Below are 18,637 nucleotides of genomic sequence, written 5' to 3'. Positions count from 1 at the left end.
GTCAAGTGGAAAGAATATTAATTTTTCTCTACTGGGACTAAGACAGGGTAGGGGAACTTGGTAGAAAGTGATTTTACTGCAATAGTGAGCCAACTGTCAAGTTGTTGTGATTTGAGGGAGGTGTATAAGTAGGTAGAGAAAGCCACCATGTTGAAAACTCATGAGATGCTTTGAAGAGAAGAAAACTATGGTGAAGGCTAGAGAGCAGAGAGATTGAGGGGATTTAATGGGATAACTCTGTAACTTGATGTTTACACACTAATGCAAAGAAGTAGGCAGGGAGAGCAAGAATGAAAATACCACGAATGGAGAAGAAATGGCGTAAAACTGAGGAGTAGCATTACATCCTTTGGCAAAAGAGAGTTAAGGAACAGCCTAGATGCAGATTAGTATACTCGTGTGGTGGCAGAACTAGAGACTGATATATTAAATGATTTCTATGTTAATCTGAGGACAATTCAATAATTACATAATCTTTGCTGTTGTAAATGTTACTGAATGTAGGAGAAAAGGCAAGGAGGGGTTTAAGGAGAGTTCAGGGAGATTTATGGAGACTTACGCAAAATATTTAAATCACCATTTTAAAGAATGGGATCAAGAAGTGAAGAAAGAATTGTGGAAAGATTACAAGTCTTGATTAAGGTTCCACGTGAGGTCTGGTGCTGTGAATCCACAGTGTCACAAATCTACCTCATTTTGCAGGCATCTCCAGTAGTGCTTACTAGACAGGTGGGTGTGTAGAGAAGGTGGGCACTTCCCCCACCCCCCACAAATGGTGTGATTATAAAAACAATAGAGAAAAGGAACTAGTAAAAAAAAAAAAAGAATCAGAGAACCTTTGAGATGATGAGTAAGGATCTTAAATGAGGAAGAAAAAGATCATGATAAGAGAAAGAAAGGAGAAGAAATAAAGCATTTGAGCGATTAGGAGGACCACAGGAAGTTAAAGGAAATGTATCTTGATATTAACTGAGATAAATGAGCTGATTTGTGAACTAGGAAAGGAATGTTTCAACTCGAGCTTTAGTTGGTTAGGAGTTTCCAGGTGATGATAAGAACAAGTGTAGGAGTAGGAGAATTTTGAGTAAGTAAAGACAGTCATCAAAGCTGAAAAGAAAAAAAAAAAATCACAAAACTAGAAAGTTAGGGCACGGAGTCTTGAAGTCATTCCCCCAAAATTTAGATTTTTTTTCTCAGTGTGCGAACCACTTCCAATAAAGTGGATAATCAGAAGTGGCATTATAACCCATGTGACATAAGTGACAGTCAAGGAAACACCCAACTAGATAACTGAACAACACTTCAAAGTGGATAGAGAGGAAAGAGAAAGGAAGTATTTCATAATGGAAGGTGTGTGGGATCAGGAATTTGATAGTCCGGCATTCTTACCCAGCTCTACCATTTGCTACTTCTGTGGCATCATCTAGATGAGCGAGGGCTTTATCAGTAGTAAAGTGGGGATTCACTTCACATATATTTGTTGGGCTATTTCTCTATGCCAGACAATGGGTTAAATGGTAAAATAACTATATTTTGTTCTCAAGATTGTTTCCAGGGTGAAATAAGTGAATGTGTAGAATCAGATGTATAAATAAATAAAGATAGCTATTTTCTCACTATTGCTCTCATTTCTAACATCCCTTAAAAATTACATTTCAATAATAATAAGAAGGAAAAAATAATAGTTCAGTAAGCTTTCTACTGCTACCTTATGAAGACACTTAGAGGTTATTAGGCTAATCCCAATATTTTTATCTTTGAATAAATTGTGTATTTCTAACTCTGCTGAGCTGTTTTGACAATTGGATTGTTACTTACTCTTTGGAGGGTAATATGTCTTAGGATTTTGCTTAATTAAGTGATTTATTTGCAAGTAATTAATTTGCAATTATGACACTATATGGTTGTAACATGTCAGTCTCTTTGTTACTGAAGCATATTATAATGAGTTCTATCTCATGATTTTTAAAAAATGAATAATTAAATATCGTTATATATTTTGTTAATATAAAGTTCATCTCTCTATAATGGCTATATGTTCATAGAAGTATAAAAGTTTGAAAATCATATACGAAATTCTTTGCAAAGATTGCTATTTTAGAACACTGAGCAGGTCTGACATATTTACAAAAATGTTTTCTAATTACTTTGAAATTTAAAGTAATCCATTTTTTATGTGGCAAACATGAAGATTCTTAATATTATTGATATTAATTCAAATGGTTTCGTCATCTATTTTGGAAACAATTATCATTGGGACAGTGGTGACTGTAACATTGCTAACTCCTGCCTCACCCCAGTGGTACCTTGTAATGAAAACCAACCAAAATGCTTAGATTTCTTTTGGCCAGATGAGTTGCCTTCTGAAAAAAGGAAAAACATAAAATACTAAAATACTTCTGAGAATAACCTTCTTACCAAGGCAATTTTTAATTATTGTTAAATTCAAGCAATCTATCCATATTTTCTGGTTTAACTGGAGTTATGAAGATTTCCTTTCCGTGGTGTGAAAAATCTTTTTCCTCATAATTGGTCCTGTGACCTCTGGTGGAGACCACCGCTCTGTGGGAGCTGACACTTCCTTCTCTGACTAAGCATCAGCAGGCCTTTTGATTGCTTGGTGACGAAGAATGAGGGTCACAGCCGGTGATGAAGGTAATGGAGGGAGGTTGGAGAATGTATAATCACCTCTCCTTTTCTTTTTTTAACAAGAACACCTTTCCACGCCTGTTCAGAAACTGTTTCCTCAACTGTGGACACTATGCAGCTACTATTGAGAATAGAGGATCATACTGTGGATACGCTCTCCTTAATTATTCCCGAATTTCTTTTCTAAATCACCCACTTAAGGTTTACTAAGAGTGACAAAATTCAGAGTGTGGATTAGCATTTTAATTTTACTAAAGAACACTGGCAGCTTAACACTTGGATTCATAGCGTTCCTCCTTCTTGCAAAGAATCTGTTTTTAAACCCAGCATCAATCTACAAAACATAACAAGCAGGATTATACAAAAACACACACGCAGAACATTTTCCTCATAACAGATGAGTGGCTCTCAGAGCAGACGAGAACCCATAGGGTATTCACTGCTATGACTCACTTGTCTCTTCAAAATCCTGTCTCTGTTCTACATGTACAATTTTAGATCTCACTGCTTCCCAGCATGAGCTGAGCTAGAGCCGCTCACTCCTTTTAAATATACTGTGCTCACTCTCCACTCGAAGGTCTTTTTTATACTCTTGCCCCAAATTTATGGGACTACATTTTCTTTCCCACTCTCTTTCATAGCTTATCTATTTTTAATTTCCGTTTTACTGAGGTATAACTGACAAAAAAACTTCAGATGTTTAAAGTGTACATCACGGTCATTTGATATCGTGAAAGGACACCCCCATCACGTTATAAACACATCCATCATCTCACAAATTTCTGTTCTTTCTTTTTTTGTCCCAGTGAAAATACTTAAGTTCTACTGTCTTGGCAACTTCAGTTACACAGAACTAGTTGCCATGTTTTACATTATATCCTCAGACCTTACTTGTCCTAGAGCTGAAAGTTTGTGCCTTTTTACCAACCTCTCCCTATCTTCTACCTTCCTGTCTCTGGCAACTGCTTTTCTGAGAGAGAGAGAGAGAATGAGAGAGGAAAAGGACAGAGGGAGGGGGAGAAACAGGCTCCCCCATTAGCAGGGAGCCCAACTTGATCCCAGAACCCTGGGATCATGACTCAAGCAGAAGGCAGATGTTTACCCGACTGAGCTACCCAGGCACCCCAGGATTTCTCTCTTTCTAATGGTTCATTTCTCATAATATTCCACTGTGTATGTACAACACATCTTCTTTAATCCATTCATCCATTGAGGAATATTCAGGTCATTTGCATATTTTGGCTATTTTTAAAGAGCTGGTTGAAGGTACCACTTCCTCCAATGCTTTGAGGATCTTTCCTACTGGGATCTCCCATTGTTTCTTAAGTACTTGTTTGACCAACTAGACATTATTATTATTTTTTTGAAGTAGTAGTAGTATGAGCTATTATCTGCCAGCACAAAGGGGATCCTCAGCGAACTCAGAGTTCAGGCATAAATTATGCTCTCAGTTTTAAAAAGGAGATGGATAGTTCTACCTTTGAAATCTTATTTGCAGCACAAGTTGCAGAGATGAGATTCATCCTTTCAACCTTTTACTTCTCTTTTCCTCCATTGTCATGCGATCCCAGAAAAGTGTAGTTCTAAAGTCTCAGCATGCCTAATGTTATGCCCCACTTTTATAAGAAGAGATTCTGCATTTAAGGATGATACTGTTTTGTAAGCAGGCTCACTTCCATTGTCTGTGGCAAAGAATGTGATATATTTTGCTTTCACTGGACAAATGTAAGTCATACATAACCATTTTGTTTCCCGATCATAGAAGCAGAGGCTTTTATACCTTCCATGATGCAAGCAGTCCTGGGCTGTGCCCGGTCCCGTTGGACTGATCTGTCAGTTCCTGTTCCTCACCTGTGTTCCTTCTTGCTTAGGTGAGCTGAAGTCTGCTTCTGAGGGAGCAGGGTAGAATGTGAAAGGGAAGAATAAACAGCTCACCTGGGTTTCCAAGCCTCAGCTCGTATTCAATATCAAAAGCCAGAGAACCTCAAAGGTCAGTGAATGTCACAGGGTCTTGGTATAGTTAATAACAAATGAATACTTTCTTTCCATATTCTTTTCGCCACAGATACCTCTTCAGAGAACTCTGAAAAGGAAGAGGAGGAAATTGTAGAGTACAAGCAACAGTCATATGCCAAAGGGAATAACACCCTCACTTCTTAAAATTCCAAGTTTAAATATTAAAATGAAAAGGGTTTAAAATTCTTTCTACAAGTTATTTTGAATTAAACATAACTCAAGCCATAGAGACAGCCATTATGGTAAAGATAAAGATGATAAAATGCTTCAGTATCTACATTCGATCAAGGAAAAGAGCTCAATTAGAAATGTTTAGGGGCGCCTAGGTGGCTCAGTCAGTTAAGCTTCTAACTCTTGATTTCAGCTCAGGTCATGATCTCAGGGCTCTGAGATCAAGCCCACATCAGGCTCTGCACCGGCTGTGGAACTTACTTAAGATTCTCTCCTCTTCCTTTGCCCTTCCCCTGCCCTTCCATGCTTATTCTCTCTCAGGAGAAAAAAAAAAAGTAAAAAAAAATAATTTTTATGATTTTCTGCTTTCATAGGCCCCTATTACCTTGATTTCTTTTTTTTTCTTATTTTATATCAAAATATTAGATATACATGGTGGAAAAAAATAATGTTTGTAATGAGAAAGTTTCTCCATTCAAATATTGTCCTGCACCCAGTCTAGTACCCTGTGTAAATGGTATTTACATGTTATTATTATTATTTTTTTAATTTAGAGGTGGATAAGATCATAGCTTTAAAAACATAATTATAGCAATAATTGTAGATTTAACTACCAGTACTTTATAAGGAAAAAATAATTAACTTCTAGTTAACCCAAATAGTAGTCTTCATTGATTTCACATTTTTGACAAGTACACTATCATTACACTATGGTTTGATTTTTCAATGTTTTATTGATTACTTTCCTACCAATACATAATAGTCTTAAAATTCAGTTTCTTTTTCCATGAAGTTTAATGCAACTCTTTTGAGTTGAAAATCCCTGAAGAATGCTAAGATTATCTGTCATTTTTTAGTCAATAAATATTTATTGAATATCTAACATATTCCAGAAATAGTTTTAGTCAGAGAGCTCAGCAGAGAACAAAATAGGTAAACAAAGAAACAACAACAAAAAAACCCTGTCCTCAAGGGCTTACATTCTAATACAATAGCTCCAAATTTCAATGCCATGAACACCATATGCCTAACAAATATTTCCAGCATCAAGTCAAATACAATCTTTTTTGCCATTTTCCATTAATTGCTCAAAAATTTGCTATACTTCAATTTATTAAATACTAATTTTTTTCTTCAATTGTTTGTTTTTTGTGGAAGTGTCTGTTTTTTATTGATGATAAAAGAGGAATGTGGCTTCAACATATGCTAAATTTAGCTGCCTCACAATCACACTTTATGTAAAATGAAAGTCCTCTTCTCTCTCAGCTACTTTTAGAACATCTTTCTAAGGATGAACTCATTATTGTGCAAGATTGTTGCTCAGATATCATATTTTTAGAGTCAGTGTTTTCTGAATTCTCATATATTTAGAGTAGTTTTTCCTGATTCCCCCATATGTGTCCCTTAGAAAACTAGATAAGCCTTTTGTCAGCCTTTTAAAAATATGTATATACATATATATGTATATATATATACTTACCAATATTTATATGTTATATATATTATAGATACATGTCATAGTACTTGATTAAAAGATGAATGTAATGCTATTTAGCAATTATATATATATATGCATATATAATTTGCCCACGACATACCAATTTATTAGTTACGTATGTTTAATTAGAACATATAAGTGGGTTTACATTGATTGCATTATTCAAACTTTAACTGAAGTAATTTCACATGCTTTTCATTAATGAGTTGTTGTTGTGGTTGTTGTTAACATCCTGTACGTGCTTTTCAATCAGCATACACTAATTGTTCATGAAAATTTGGACTTGGCCCTAGTGGTAGTGTCATTGTAGCAGGAAACAAAGGAAGCAATAAAGAAACGGTACATGTCTTTCCGACAGGAGGTACTTTACCCACCTGCAGCAAGCTACTCAGGAAGTGAGGCTCCTAATCTCCCACAGACACTGGGAGGTAGGGGTGTCGTCTTCCTTGACGTTTACATTTCAAAGATATGGTTCTCACGTCCTAGAGGAAGACATTTCTTGGCCAAAAACCTGGCAAAAGGTCAATCTAGTTTTTAATGGTACATGTAGTAATTCACAGAATAAAGTACTTACTGGTTTTCTTTTTTTTTTTTTTTTTTTAAATTTTTTATTTTTTATAAACATATATTTTTATCCCCAGGGGTACAGGTCTGTGAATCACCAGGTTTACACACTTCACAGCACTCACCAAAGCACATACCCTCCCCAATGTCCATAATCCCACCCCCTTCTCCCAAACCCCCTCCCCCCAGCAACCCTCAGTTTGTTTTGTGAGATTAAGAGTCACTTATGGTTTGTCTCCCTCCCATTCCCATCTTGTTTCATTTATTCTTCTCCTACCCACTTAAGCCCCCATGTTGCATCACCACTTCCTCATATCAGGGAGATCATATGATAGTTGTCTTTCTCTGCTTGACTTATTTTGCTAAGCATGATACGCTCTAGTTCCATCCATGTAGTCGCAAATGGCAAGATTTCATTTCTTTTGATGGCTGCATAGTATTCCATTGTGTATATATACCACATCTTCTTGATCCATTCATCTGTTGATGGACATCTAGGTTCTTTCCATAGTTTGGCTATTGTGGACATTGCTGCTATAAACATTCGGGTGCACGTGCCCCTTTGGATCACTACGTTTGTATCTTTAGGGTAAATACCCAGGAGTGCAATTGCTGGGTCATAGGGCAGTTCTATTTTCAACATTTTGAGGAACAAAGTACAGCATCCCTTCCTGATCAAAACTCTTCAAAGTGTAGGGATAGAGGGCACATACCTCAATATCATCAAAGCCATCTATGAAAAACCCACCGCAAATATCATTCTCAATGGAGAAAAACTGAAAGCTTTTCCGCTAAGGTCAGGAACACGGCAGGGATGTCCATTATCACCACTGCTATTCAACATAGTACTAGAGGTCCTAGCCTTGGCAATCAGACAACAAAAGGAAATTAAAGGCATCCAAGTTGGCAAAGAAGAAGTCAAATTATCACTCTTCGCAGATGATATGATACTATATGTGGAAAACCCAAAAGACTCCACTCCAAAACTGCTAGAACTTATATAGGAATTCAGTAAAGTGTCAGGATATAAAATCAATGCACAGAAATCAGTTGCATTTCTCTACACTTACTGGTTTTCTATAGTACCTTGTCCAAGAAAAAGGAGAGGGTCATCTCTTTCCATATTTTCAAATGAGAGAAGTGATCCTCTTACTTTAAATTCTTACTTGTCCTTATAACATTTATATGAGTTGTCTGGTTGTATATTATCTCAAAGAGTCCTCTCAAAATTATATAAACTTGAGGCTGGGGTGCCTGGGTGGCTCAGTGCGTTAAGCTGCTGCCTTTGGCTCAGGTCATGATCTCAGGGGCCTGGGATCGAGTCCCGCATTGGGCTCTCTGCTCAGCAAGGGGCCTGCTTCCCTTCCTTTCTCTCTGCCTGCCTCTCTGCCTACTTGTGATCTCTCTGTCAAATAAATAAATAAAATCTTCAAAAAAAAAAAAAAAAAACTTGAGGCAACTTGCAACCCGGATGTATCTTCAAGATTGTCCCATAGCTTCATTTTCTTAAGTGGGTACAGGAACAGTCCAAATGATCACAGAGAATATTTTTTAATAAGTGATGAAAGAGGAAACATAGTTTCCTTATGTTTTTATCTCTTTACGAAAATAAAGCCTCCAGCGAAAGACAATGTTGATTTTATAAAACAGTGACTAAAACATTAGCTGTATGTGTTTTCTTCAGGAAAAGAGAAAAACCTTAGCTATGAGGTTGATTTCAGGATGTGTGAAAGTCAGAAGAAAGAAAATAAATGGTTTCAATACTATGGGAAGTAAAGCGCTGATTAGAAATGAGAAGCCCTGTAAATGAAAATCGGAGGTTTAATGATTTTTGCCTTAGTTGCTAAACCCCTTATAATGCATGTCATTAGAAAACGATTTAAATATCTGGTGAAGACACACAAGGGGGCAAATTCCAAAGGTGGTTTTGGACCCTTATTAAAAATGCAGGGAAATCGTAGCTCCACATTACAATAGTAATTAACTGTGGTTAAAGGCACCCTGAAGAGATGCAATTACCTTTAAAATAATTCTGCAATTTAAGATGTATATTTAATGCATTTATTTTTCAGTTAATTGATAATTTGCCAGTTTAATTAATGTGAAATCTCTCACTACAAGACATAGTGAACATTCTTCATTCATTTGGGAATATTTATATTGCTATTTCTTGCAAGTAATACTTAAGATGACCATCTTACTCGGTATAGCTAAATATAATATCCTTACAAAGTAGATGAAAATAAAGCAGATACTACAGGGCATGTTCATTTATTGAGTCATTTAAATTTATAGTCATTCATAAGAACAATAATAATTCTCCTTGAAACAAAATAATTATTTCCACATTTTTAAAATAAATTGACTGTAGTTATTTTATAATGGGTTGGAAAGTCAGGAAATAGAAATTTATAACAAATACTAAACATAGTTATATTTCTAAGTGGCTTACCCCAGGCCCTATTAACAGATTAGAAACATTTCATGATTGTTTAATGGAGGGTGGATTTCTATTAATCAAATCCTGCTTTATACCAATTCCCATCATTAAAAGAGAGACTCATTTTGTCAAAAGTAAAAATTGCTGCTGGAAAATTTAAATGATAAAAATTAATGGTAAAATTTAAATATGCATTAGAGAGGAAATGATAATTATAAATTTAAAAATCTTAATAGCAAAGCCATTTACAAAATAAATCTCAGGGTAAGCACATACTTCAATATTTGAATTATTTACAACAGGATTACTTGTTTTCACTGATTTAAAAATCGTAGAGCATGTAATCCCTAACATTTCATTGACTTCGTTAAGTTTTCCACTAGCCTCAAATGGTTTCATTACTTCTACCTTTGTGCCTTGAGTGAAAATATTGCTCTTCTCTTCTCCTCTGTCACTTGAACTTACTGACCTCTTTTGAGACAGTCCCACCTCATAATATCCATAAACTCTGTCACAGGTATTACTGACGAGAAACTCCTAAAACAGGGTACAAGCCATTTCTATTATTTGACAGCGGAAGGGAAGTTGAAGGCTCATGTTTCCTGAATCACATAGGAGAGCAGTGTGGTCTGAAGCCGAAGACAATAATAAAGAAACTATCAAAGACTATTAATAGAACTATAATTTCAGGGTGCCTGGGTGGCTGAGTCTTTAAGGGTCTGCCTTTGGCTCAGGTCATGATCCAAGGGTCCCTGCTTGTTGGGAAGCCTGCTTCTCCCTCTCCCTCCTCCCCACCTCTCCCGCTTTTGTTCTCTCTCTCACGCTGTCTCTCTCTCTCTGTGTCAAATAAATGAATAAAATCTTAAAAAAAAAAAAAAGATCTATAATCTCTTAGTTTAAAGGGATAATTTATACTTACCATAAACATCGGATTTAATTGTCTAACTACTATATAGCTGTTTCCTTGTTTGTTTGTTTGCTTGTTTTTAATCTAGCATCTCAGTTCCATAGGCAGATGGAATCTGAGAGGTTCTGGGTTGCAAACCTTATTCTCTACTCTTTCCAAAGACTCTGAGAGTGGCAAGACGTTCTTTCAAAAATTATTTTTTGTAGCTATCATCAAGGCAAGCACAACAGAGGAAGGTTTAGGGAATAAAAATATTATGATTATTTAGTAAAAGTCTACTTAGTCACCAGTGACACCCATTCACTTATTCAATGTCAATCCTCAAATGAAGAGATAAATGGAAGGATGTTCCAAACAAAAACCAGAGCAAATTATTTGCAAAATTAAACAGATTGTAGGATGTATATGGAAGTTCAGATAGTCAAAAAGAGTCAAGACTTATTACGGAAGAAGAAAGAAGTGAAAACACCTTTTACTATCAAATATTACAACATACTAGAAAACTATTTAGCCAAGCCTGTGACAGCGGCACAGAAATAGAAGGCTAAATCAACAAAATAGCATAAGGAAAAGGTGGAAACAGGTTTATAGATACATGGACCCTAGACTTAAAATAAACTTCTTTACAGTGCAAAGAAGAATGAATAAATAAAAAAGGAGGATAATTCACGATATCTGTGTAGTGAAAAATGTTTTATACTGACAGAAAAAGCAGAAACTATAAAGAAAATAATTGATAAATTTGAATGCATTAAAACTAAGAATTTCTGCTCATACAGAAGAGCTATTAAGAGAATGTAAAACTTAGCCATTGGGAGACTGGGCTGACATTTCCAACAACTGACAAGGGGCTCATATCCAAACTACATACAGAATCCCCAAAATCAATAAATGGAAGACATTCAAACCAATAGGTAATAAACAACTCAAGTATATATATTAAAGAAATGAAAATTCAAAAGACCTGTAAACATATAGAAATGGGTCACCCCTCAGTAATAAAAAAATAAAAATAAAATCACAGTTATCTATAATTATAACCCCAGAAGCATGACTACTACTGAAAAATCTAACTGTTGACAAGTTTGTCAAGCAAAATAAATTCCCATACACTATCACAGAGGACTGTTAATTAGTGACATTCACTCTGGAAAAGAATTTGGCATTGTCTGGTGACAAAAACTCTTTCTTTGACCAAATTTTAGTCAGGCTCTTTTGAGCTCAGTTTAGGACCAGTCCTGGAACTGGACTTGCAGGTATTCTGCTAAGTAATATTTTTTTTTTTTTTTTTTTTTTGGTGAGAATCTCCCAACCCATCATATATGACCACCCTTGATATCTGATCGAGTTCTTCATTCTCTTCTCTTCATGTTTAAGTGCCTGGTCTGCCTTTACCAAGAATCCTGGTAGGTCATTTTAACAAAAATCCCCTTGATGCTTGATGTTTTCTGTTAGCAATTTTTCATCCACTGACCCCTTTACTCTGCCTCTTGATTATAAATGCCCACATGTCACTGATTTATTTAGAATTAAGCTCAATCTCTATTCCCTACTGCAATAAAGTTGACTCCTATTACAGAAGTCTTGGGTAAACCCTTCCTGTTTTAAAAAGTATCATAGGGATTTTTCTTTAACATTGGTCAGGTAAATGATTTGCATACCCTGTGACCTGGCTATTCCTTTTTAGCTATATACCTTGCAAAAATGTGTTCTTACATGTGACAAGATACTAATACCCAGGAACACTCATAGAAACATCATTATGAGTATTCCAAATAGAAAACTACTCAAATATTCATTAAACATAGAATAAAGAAATGCAATTTTTTCAAATAATAAAAAGTAAAAATAAAGGCCAACTGCAAGCAACAACATGTGTGAATCTTGAAAAATAATACTGAAAATGAGAGGGTAAATAGAAAAGAATGTTTTCTGCAAAAATAAATTCAAATGCAGTCTAAAAACAAACCATGCATTATATAAGCCCTCATACTGTGATGGTCCTTTGGTATGTCAAATTGCTTAGGCAACAGTTATTCATTCTAACACTAAGTATTTTGTAGATGCCATTAAATCCATAATCAATGGATTTTCAGTAAGAGATATTATCCTGAACAATCTGAGTGTCCTGACTCAATCAGTTGCACAGTTTTAAGGATAGAACTGAGGTGTCCCTAAAGAAGAAGAAATTATGCCTGTGGCTCACAGTTTCAGCTCATCCATATGCTCTCCTAGTGGCCCACCCTATAGTTATGAGATTTGACTACTGAGCTCCAACTATTGCATAAGTCAATTTCTTACAATTAATCTCTTAATATATATCTTATACTGGTTCTGTTTCTCTGTTTGCACCATGACTACTGCATACATATACTGCACAGGCAAAATTAGATAAGAAAACTTTAAAGAAGAGCACAGAATTGAGAACATTAAAGGCTGGAGATGAGATTATTATGGTCAAAAAAGATCTATATAGAGGCCTCTGAGTGCTGGGGCTTCTGAGCGGTGGAAAAAAATTATTTTTTTACTTGAGTTGTGATAACAAGTTTTCATTATAATCATTTATTAATGTGGACATACAGTTTTATCTATTTTTCTAAGTTTCCAGTTTTAAAAAGTTTCAAAACTCTAACTTTTGTGTATTTATTTATGTTGATATTATATGGAAATATATATACATATATATGTATATATATTTTTCATTTAATTTGCTATTGGCCAATGTTCTGTGGGATAATATTTTACCAATTTTTTCCCAGATTTGTAGTGTTTTCTATAGGGTACATTACAGTGCCTTTTTTTTTTTAAACTCCATCATACAAACTAATCACTATGTAATAAATACATGCTGTGAGACTAAGTGATGTGTATGAAATTTGGTTAGTGACTATTCTGTTTCAATGTTCTAAAGTATAGTGACAAATTTGTCAGTTTTATTTATTGTATTTATCATTTGAGGAAATGTGTAAGCTTTGTCCAGGGCAGACGGAGTTTTTGAATTAAGAAAAAGGCTACTCTGACTTTTTTTGCCTCACATCCTACAAAGCTGATCTGGGTTTGAGTATTCTTTGAAGTTAACATTTAGTTCTGTCATATGGTATATCCTGGGGGAGAGGGAAGGAGATATCCTAAAAATGGTAAGCATACAGATTTTTAAAACTCGTTTGAAGTTTAAAAATTTATTTAAAATAGTTTTAAAATAGTCTCCTTGTCAGAGTGTATTTTGAAATCATTAATAATAAATATTTATGTATTTTGAAATCATTAATAATAAATAATACAATATAGAGTATAGATTTGTATGTTGTTTTTAACATAAAGGAATACTCTCACAAATATTCAAAATAGTCTATAATAGAATGTCATTTTGAAGTTTTCAAAATCCACTCACTCTACACCAAAAATAATGTTTATATTAATTTACTATTAGAACTAACATGTTTAGTAACATTTATATTCAGATTCCAAACATTCAGGAAATCATTCAAATTCCAGGTGTATATCTCACATCTATCACTAGATTTTTTGTGTCATACTGTCAAATTCAGAAAGGCAGTCCTTGAATTAAATACTCCAGTTCAAGCTTTAACATAGGGATGAAAGTTGATCTAACTTGACAGTTCTCTAGAAATAATCATTCTGACATGTCAAAGATGGTACATGTCCAGATCTCTACATTATTCAAAAATGATGAGATCTAGGGAAAGGAAAAGAAATGACAAAAAGACCTACATCCACGAATTAAATACTTAAAATGCAAAAACACAGTATAATTCATACAGGGTTGTATTGGCCTTGGAAGATGGGAATATAGCAGTATACCTCATTACACCTATTCAATGTTTTTCTCAACGTTTTCCCACATCCAGTGAACTTTACAAATTTGAGAAATTATGGGAGAAGGTGGATAAGACAAACTTTTGACACTTAACTTCTATGATCAGTCATCTTTTGATGTGATTTGTTGGTAATTCGCAGGTAACCAATGGTACAAAGAGATTAGAACGCTAACCATCTGGTATCTAAAGTTTTGACGGAATTGTTATTTTGAAAGAATTTAGGAATTTTGTCCTTGTAATTCGGTCCAAGACATTTTCCGGAACTACTGATTATGTTCTATTGTCTGTCTGCCTTGTTTCATTGGTTATTTATGTCACAGATTGTTTGAAACTATTGGCTATTTCCCCCATTTCTCCCCATTTATAACATTTAGTCATTTAGCAATGACTAAATCCTTTTGGGAACTTAATGCTATAAAATATCAGGTCTAAGGTTTTTATTTCTATTCACAAATGGAATTAATGATTTCCCCCAACTACACCATTTGAATTAAGACCTTATCGGCAAGAATCACCTCTAGAGTTGACGTGGTAGTTCAGTTACGTTTGCCCAACTGAGCCTTAGATCTCTGTGAGGAGTCCACCATAACGACACTGCAGTCAGCCTATGAATAACAAACTAGCTGAGCTGAGTCAGCTGGGTCATCTATTGCTCTCTGCTCACAGAGGAGAGCTGGAAGTGATAGATAGCTCCATTAACTCTGCCTGACTAATGCACACTTGGGGAACACCAAATTGGGAACATTTTTTTTATCTTTCTGAGACAAACTGCAGGGATGCAGTTGGTTCATTCTCTACTTGTAATAAGGATGGTATTTGGAAAAATGAATAATAGCAACAGAAAGCAGTAAAAATAATATTTTGTATCATAGAATAGTATTTTATTTTTATTTTTTATTTATATTATGTTTGTCACCATACAGTACATCATTAGTTTTTGATGCAGTGATTTTTAATGAACACAATTCAGGTCAGACTATCAAAATATTTTCTCAGCATTATTTACAAATATCTGAGAAAACTTTGACATTCAATGTCTGAATTCAAACATCAAATAGTGTTAGCTTAGGTAGAATGGCAATTCTCAGAGTATTAATATGTATATATCTGATACATTATAGGTCCCATTTATAATGGTGCAATATGTATATGAGATTGTTATATATGGTCAGGGAATAAGTAAAAGTTTAGGACAGAATCACAATTGTTTCCTAATTTCCATCATTAAACATACAAAAGTATCATCACTTCTCTTTTAGGTTTAAAGAGAAAAATTAAAATTTGAAGTTTTGATATGCTAATCCCTCAAATTCTTATAATTGTTTTATTAGAGATTGTGTTAATAAATAGGCTAATGAGAGCATAGGCAATGCTGCTTCCCTATCATTTGCCAGTTTGAAATGAGTTATGCACAAGAGTCAGATACCAGAAATTGACAAGATTTCGGCATGGCAATTTCTTCTTTTATTCACATCACCAGCTCTACGTAAGTTATTTAAATTACTTTACTAATTAAAAATGGTAATGGAAAATAAATCAATTACAAGGCACTTGTAAAAGCGAAGGGAAAAAAGGAGTCATTTCAAATTCAGTGTTGTTCTATTAGATGTCATTGTAATTATAATAAACAATTATCATTTTCTGAAGGATTTACAATAACTACATTTCATCTTCCCCATTATACCATTTCCCTTACATTCCCATCCTCCTCTTTTTTATGAAAAAAAATCATTATTTTCTTAAAGGATTTGAGGAACTGTTTAAGGCACTGAGAATTCTAAGATGAGTATTTTCATCATCTCTGACCTTAGGGAGGAAAAAAGAAGAAAATATAAATTAGAAATTTCAAAATAATATTCATTCAACAGATGGAATTGATTACCTAACATATTTCAAGCACTATTCTTGGCCTTTGTACTTGATAGAGAATAAAGGTAAATGTATTTTTTTTCGAGATTTTATTTATTTATTTGAGAGAGAGAGAAAGAGCAAGCCCAGAAGGGGTGGGGCATTGGGAAGGACAGAGGGAGAGGGAGAAGCGGACTCCCCACTGAGCAGGAAGCCTGATGCCAGGCTTGATCCCAGGACTCTGGGATCACCACCTGAGCCAAAGGCAGACATTTAACTGACCAACCAAGTCATCCAGGTACCCCAAAATTAAATATAGTCTACAGCTTCATGGAGTTTAGGGTATGTAGAAACAGACATAAATTAAGTGATCACACAGAAAAATATAAAATTTCAATGGTGGAAGAGCTTTGAAAAAAAGAGATATATAGTAGCCCCACTTATCTGCTGGCGATACATTCCAAGACCCCCAGGGGTTGCCTGAAAGCGCAAATAGTACTGAACCCTATATATACGGTGCTTTTCCCCCCATACTTACAAACCTATAATAAAATTTAATTTATAAATTAGGCATGGTAAGAGATTAACAATAATAACTAATAATAGAACAATTACAATAATACTGTAATAACAGTTATGTGAATGTGCTCTCTTTTTTAAAATATCTTCCGGTATTCACCTTTCTTGTGATATGGGATAATAAAACACCTACATTGTGAGATGAAATGAGGTGAACGTCATTGTCATTGTTACATGGTGTTAGGCTACTACTAACCTTCTAGCAATAAGTTAGAAGAAGGAGTATCTTCTTCCAGACCATGGTTGTCCACAGATTACTGAAACCAAGGAAAACAAAACCTAAGTGGGGGGACAACTACTGCCAAGAAGACTTACTAATCTGGGTAAGGATGAGCTTTCATGAAGACAAAGCTATTGAATTGCTGTGTATGGGATAGATGGGGATTTACTGAATGGAGTGTGGAAGGGGGATGTTCCAGACAAAAGAAACAGCACGTGGTAAAAGGAGACATGGCACAGCAAAAGAACAGAAAGATTCCCGTGTGACCAGACCTCTTACAGATTGGAGGAGAGTGGTCCAAAACAAGGATGGAGAAACTGGAATAAGAGAGCTCAAATAATAGTGTTGTGCACTTATAAACTTGTTAAGAAGGTAGGTCTCACATTAAATGTTCTTACCACACATACACACATAGAAGATACACAAATAATCTTTTGAAGATGATGAATGTGTTTATTACCTTGGTTCTAGAGATGGTATCATGAGTGTATACATATGTCCAATTTCAACAAGATGTATATATCAAATATGTATAGTTTTTTTTAAGATTTATTTATTTATTTATTTGACAGAGAAAGATCACAAGTAGGCAGAGAGGCAGGCGGAGAGAGAGGAAGGGAAGCAGGCTCCCTGCTGAACAGGGAGCCTGATGCAGGACTCGATCCCAGGACCCTGAGATCATGACCTGAGCTGAAGGCCACGGCTTAACCCACTGAGCCACCCAGGCACCCTAAATATGCATAGTTTTAAAATATTAAATATGCCTCCATAAAGCTAGGAGAAAGAAAAAACACAATAGCTAAAAAAATAAAAAAGAAATGACAATAAACTCAGTTCAGACAAGGCAGAATATACAGGTTTACAGATATTGGGTTTTTTCCTGGCTCCTAAAAAGCAGAAAGATTTTACGTACAGACTAATCCAATTAGATTAGCAGGTTTTACAAAATATCATTGTGTCTGAAGTGTGGAGACAAGATAAAAGAGAATGCAAGAGCAATGAAAAGGGTATGGTAGTCCAGGGCTACAAGGGTGGCTCAATTGGTTGAGGCCCCCACATTTGGGTTCAACTCAGGTCATAACCTCATGGGTTGTGGAACCAAGCCCAGCATTGGACTCTGTGCTCACTAGAAGTCTATTTGAGGATGCTCTCTCTCTCTCTCCCTCCCCAGTCTAATAAATAAATCAATCTTTTTTTTTTTTTTAGATTTTATTTATTTATTTTTCAGAGAGAGAACACAAACAGGGAGAGAGGCAAGCAGAGCAGGCAGAGGGAGAAGCAGACTCCCTGCTGAACAAGGAACCCAATGCAAGATTCAGTCCCAGGACCTTGGGATCATGACCTGATCCGAAGGCAGACGTATAACCAACCGAGCAACCCAGGAGTCTCATAAATAAATAATTCTTAAAAAAGAAGGGGAAGGAGAAGAAGGAGGAGGAGGAGGGTGAAGAGGAAGTGGTGGTGGTGGAGGTAGAGGTGGAGGTGGAGAGGAAGAAGAAGCAGCAGCAGCAGGAGAGGAAGGGGAAGTCAAGATGGAAGACAATGGTAGATCAAACTACTGGGTGGGCAAGAGATGGAGGGACATGCATGCAGTAAGAGATATTTATGATGCAAATATCATTAAGATTGATGGTAGATTAAAATAGGGAGGGACCAAGAGAGGGAGAAATTAAAGTTAACTTTCAAAAACAAATCCTTAAACAATGAAATTTGAAGACCTTTTAGCTTGGTGAACACATCCAATTGCTGGGAAGGTGGTGCAGGCCAGTTCCAAAGAGACAGAGGCTCTTCCACTCATGACCCTTCACAACCCTTCTGGAACTCATCCTTTGTTCCTCTTCACCTGGATGTCCATCAGTATTTCAAAATAAAGTTGGTAAACATGCAAAGGAAAGTTATCATTCAG

This window comes from Mustela erminea, chromosome 15, assembly GCF_009829155.1.
Source record: "Mustela erminea isolate mMusErm1 chromosome 15, mMusErm1.Pri, whole genome shotgun sequence".
NCBI classification, from domain to species: Eukaryota; Metazoa; Chordata; class Mammalia; order Carnivora; family Mustelidae; genus Mustela; species Mustela erminea.
This window is presented reverse-complemented; position numbering follows the sequence as displayed.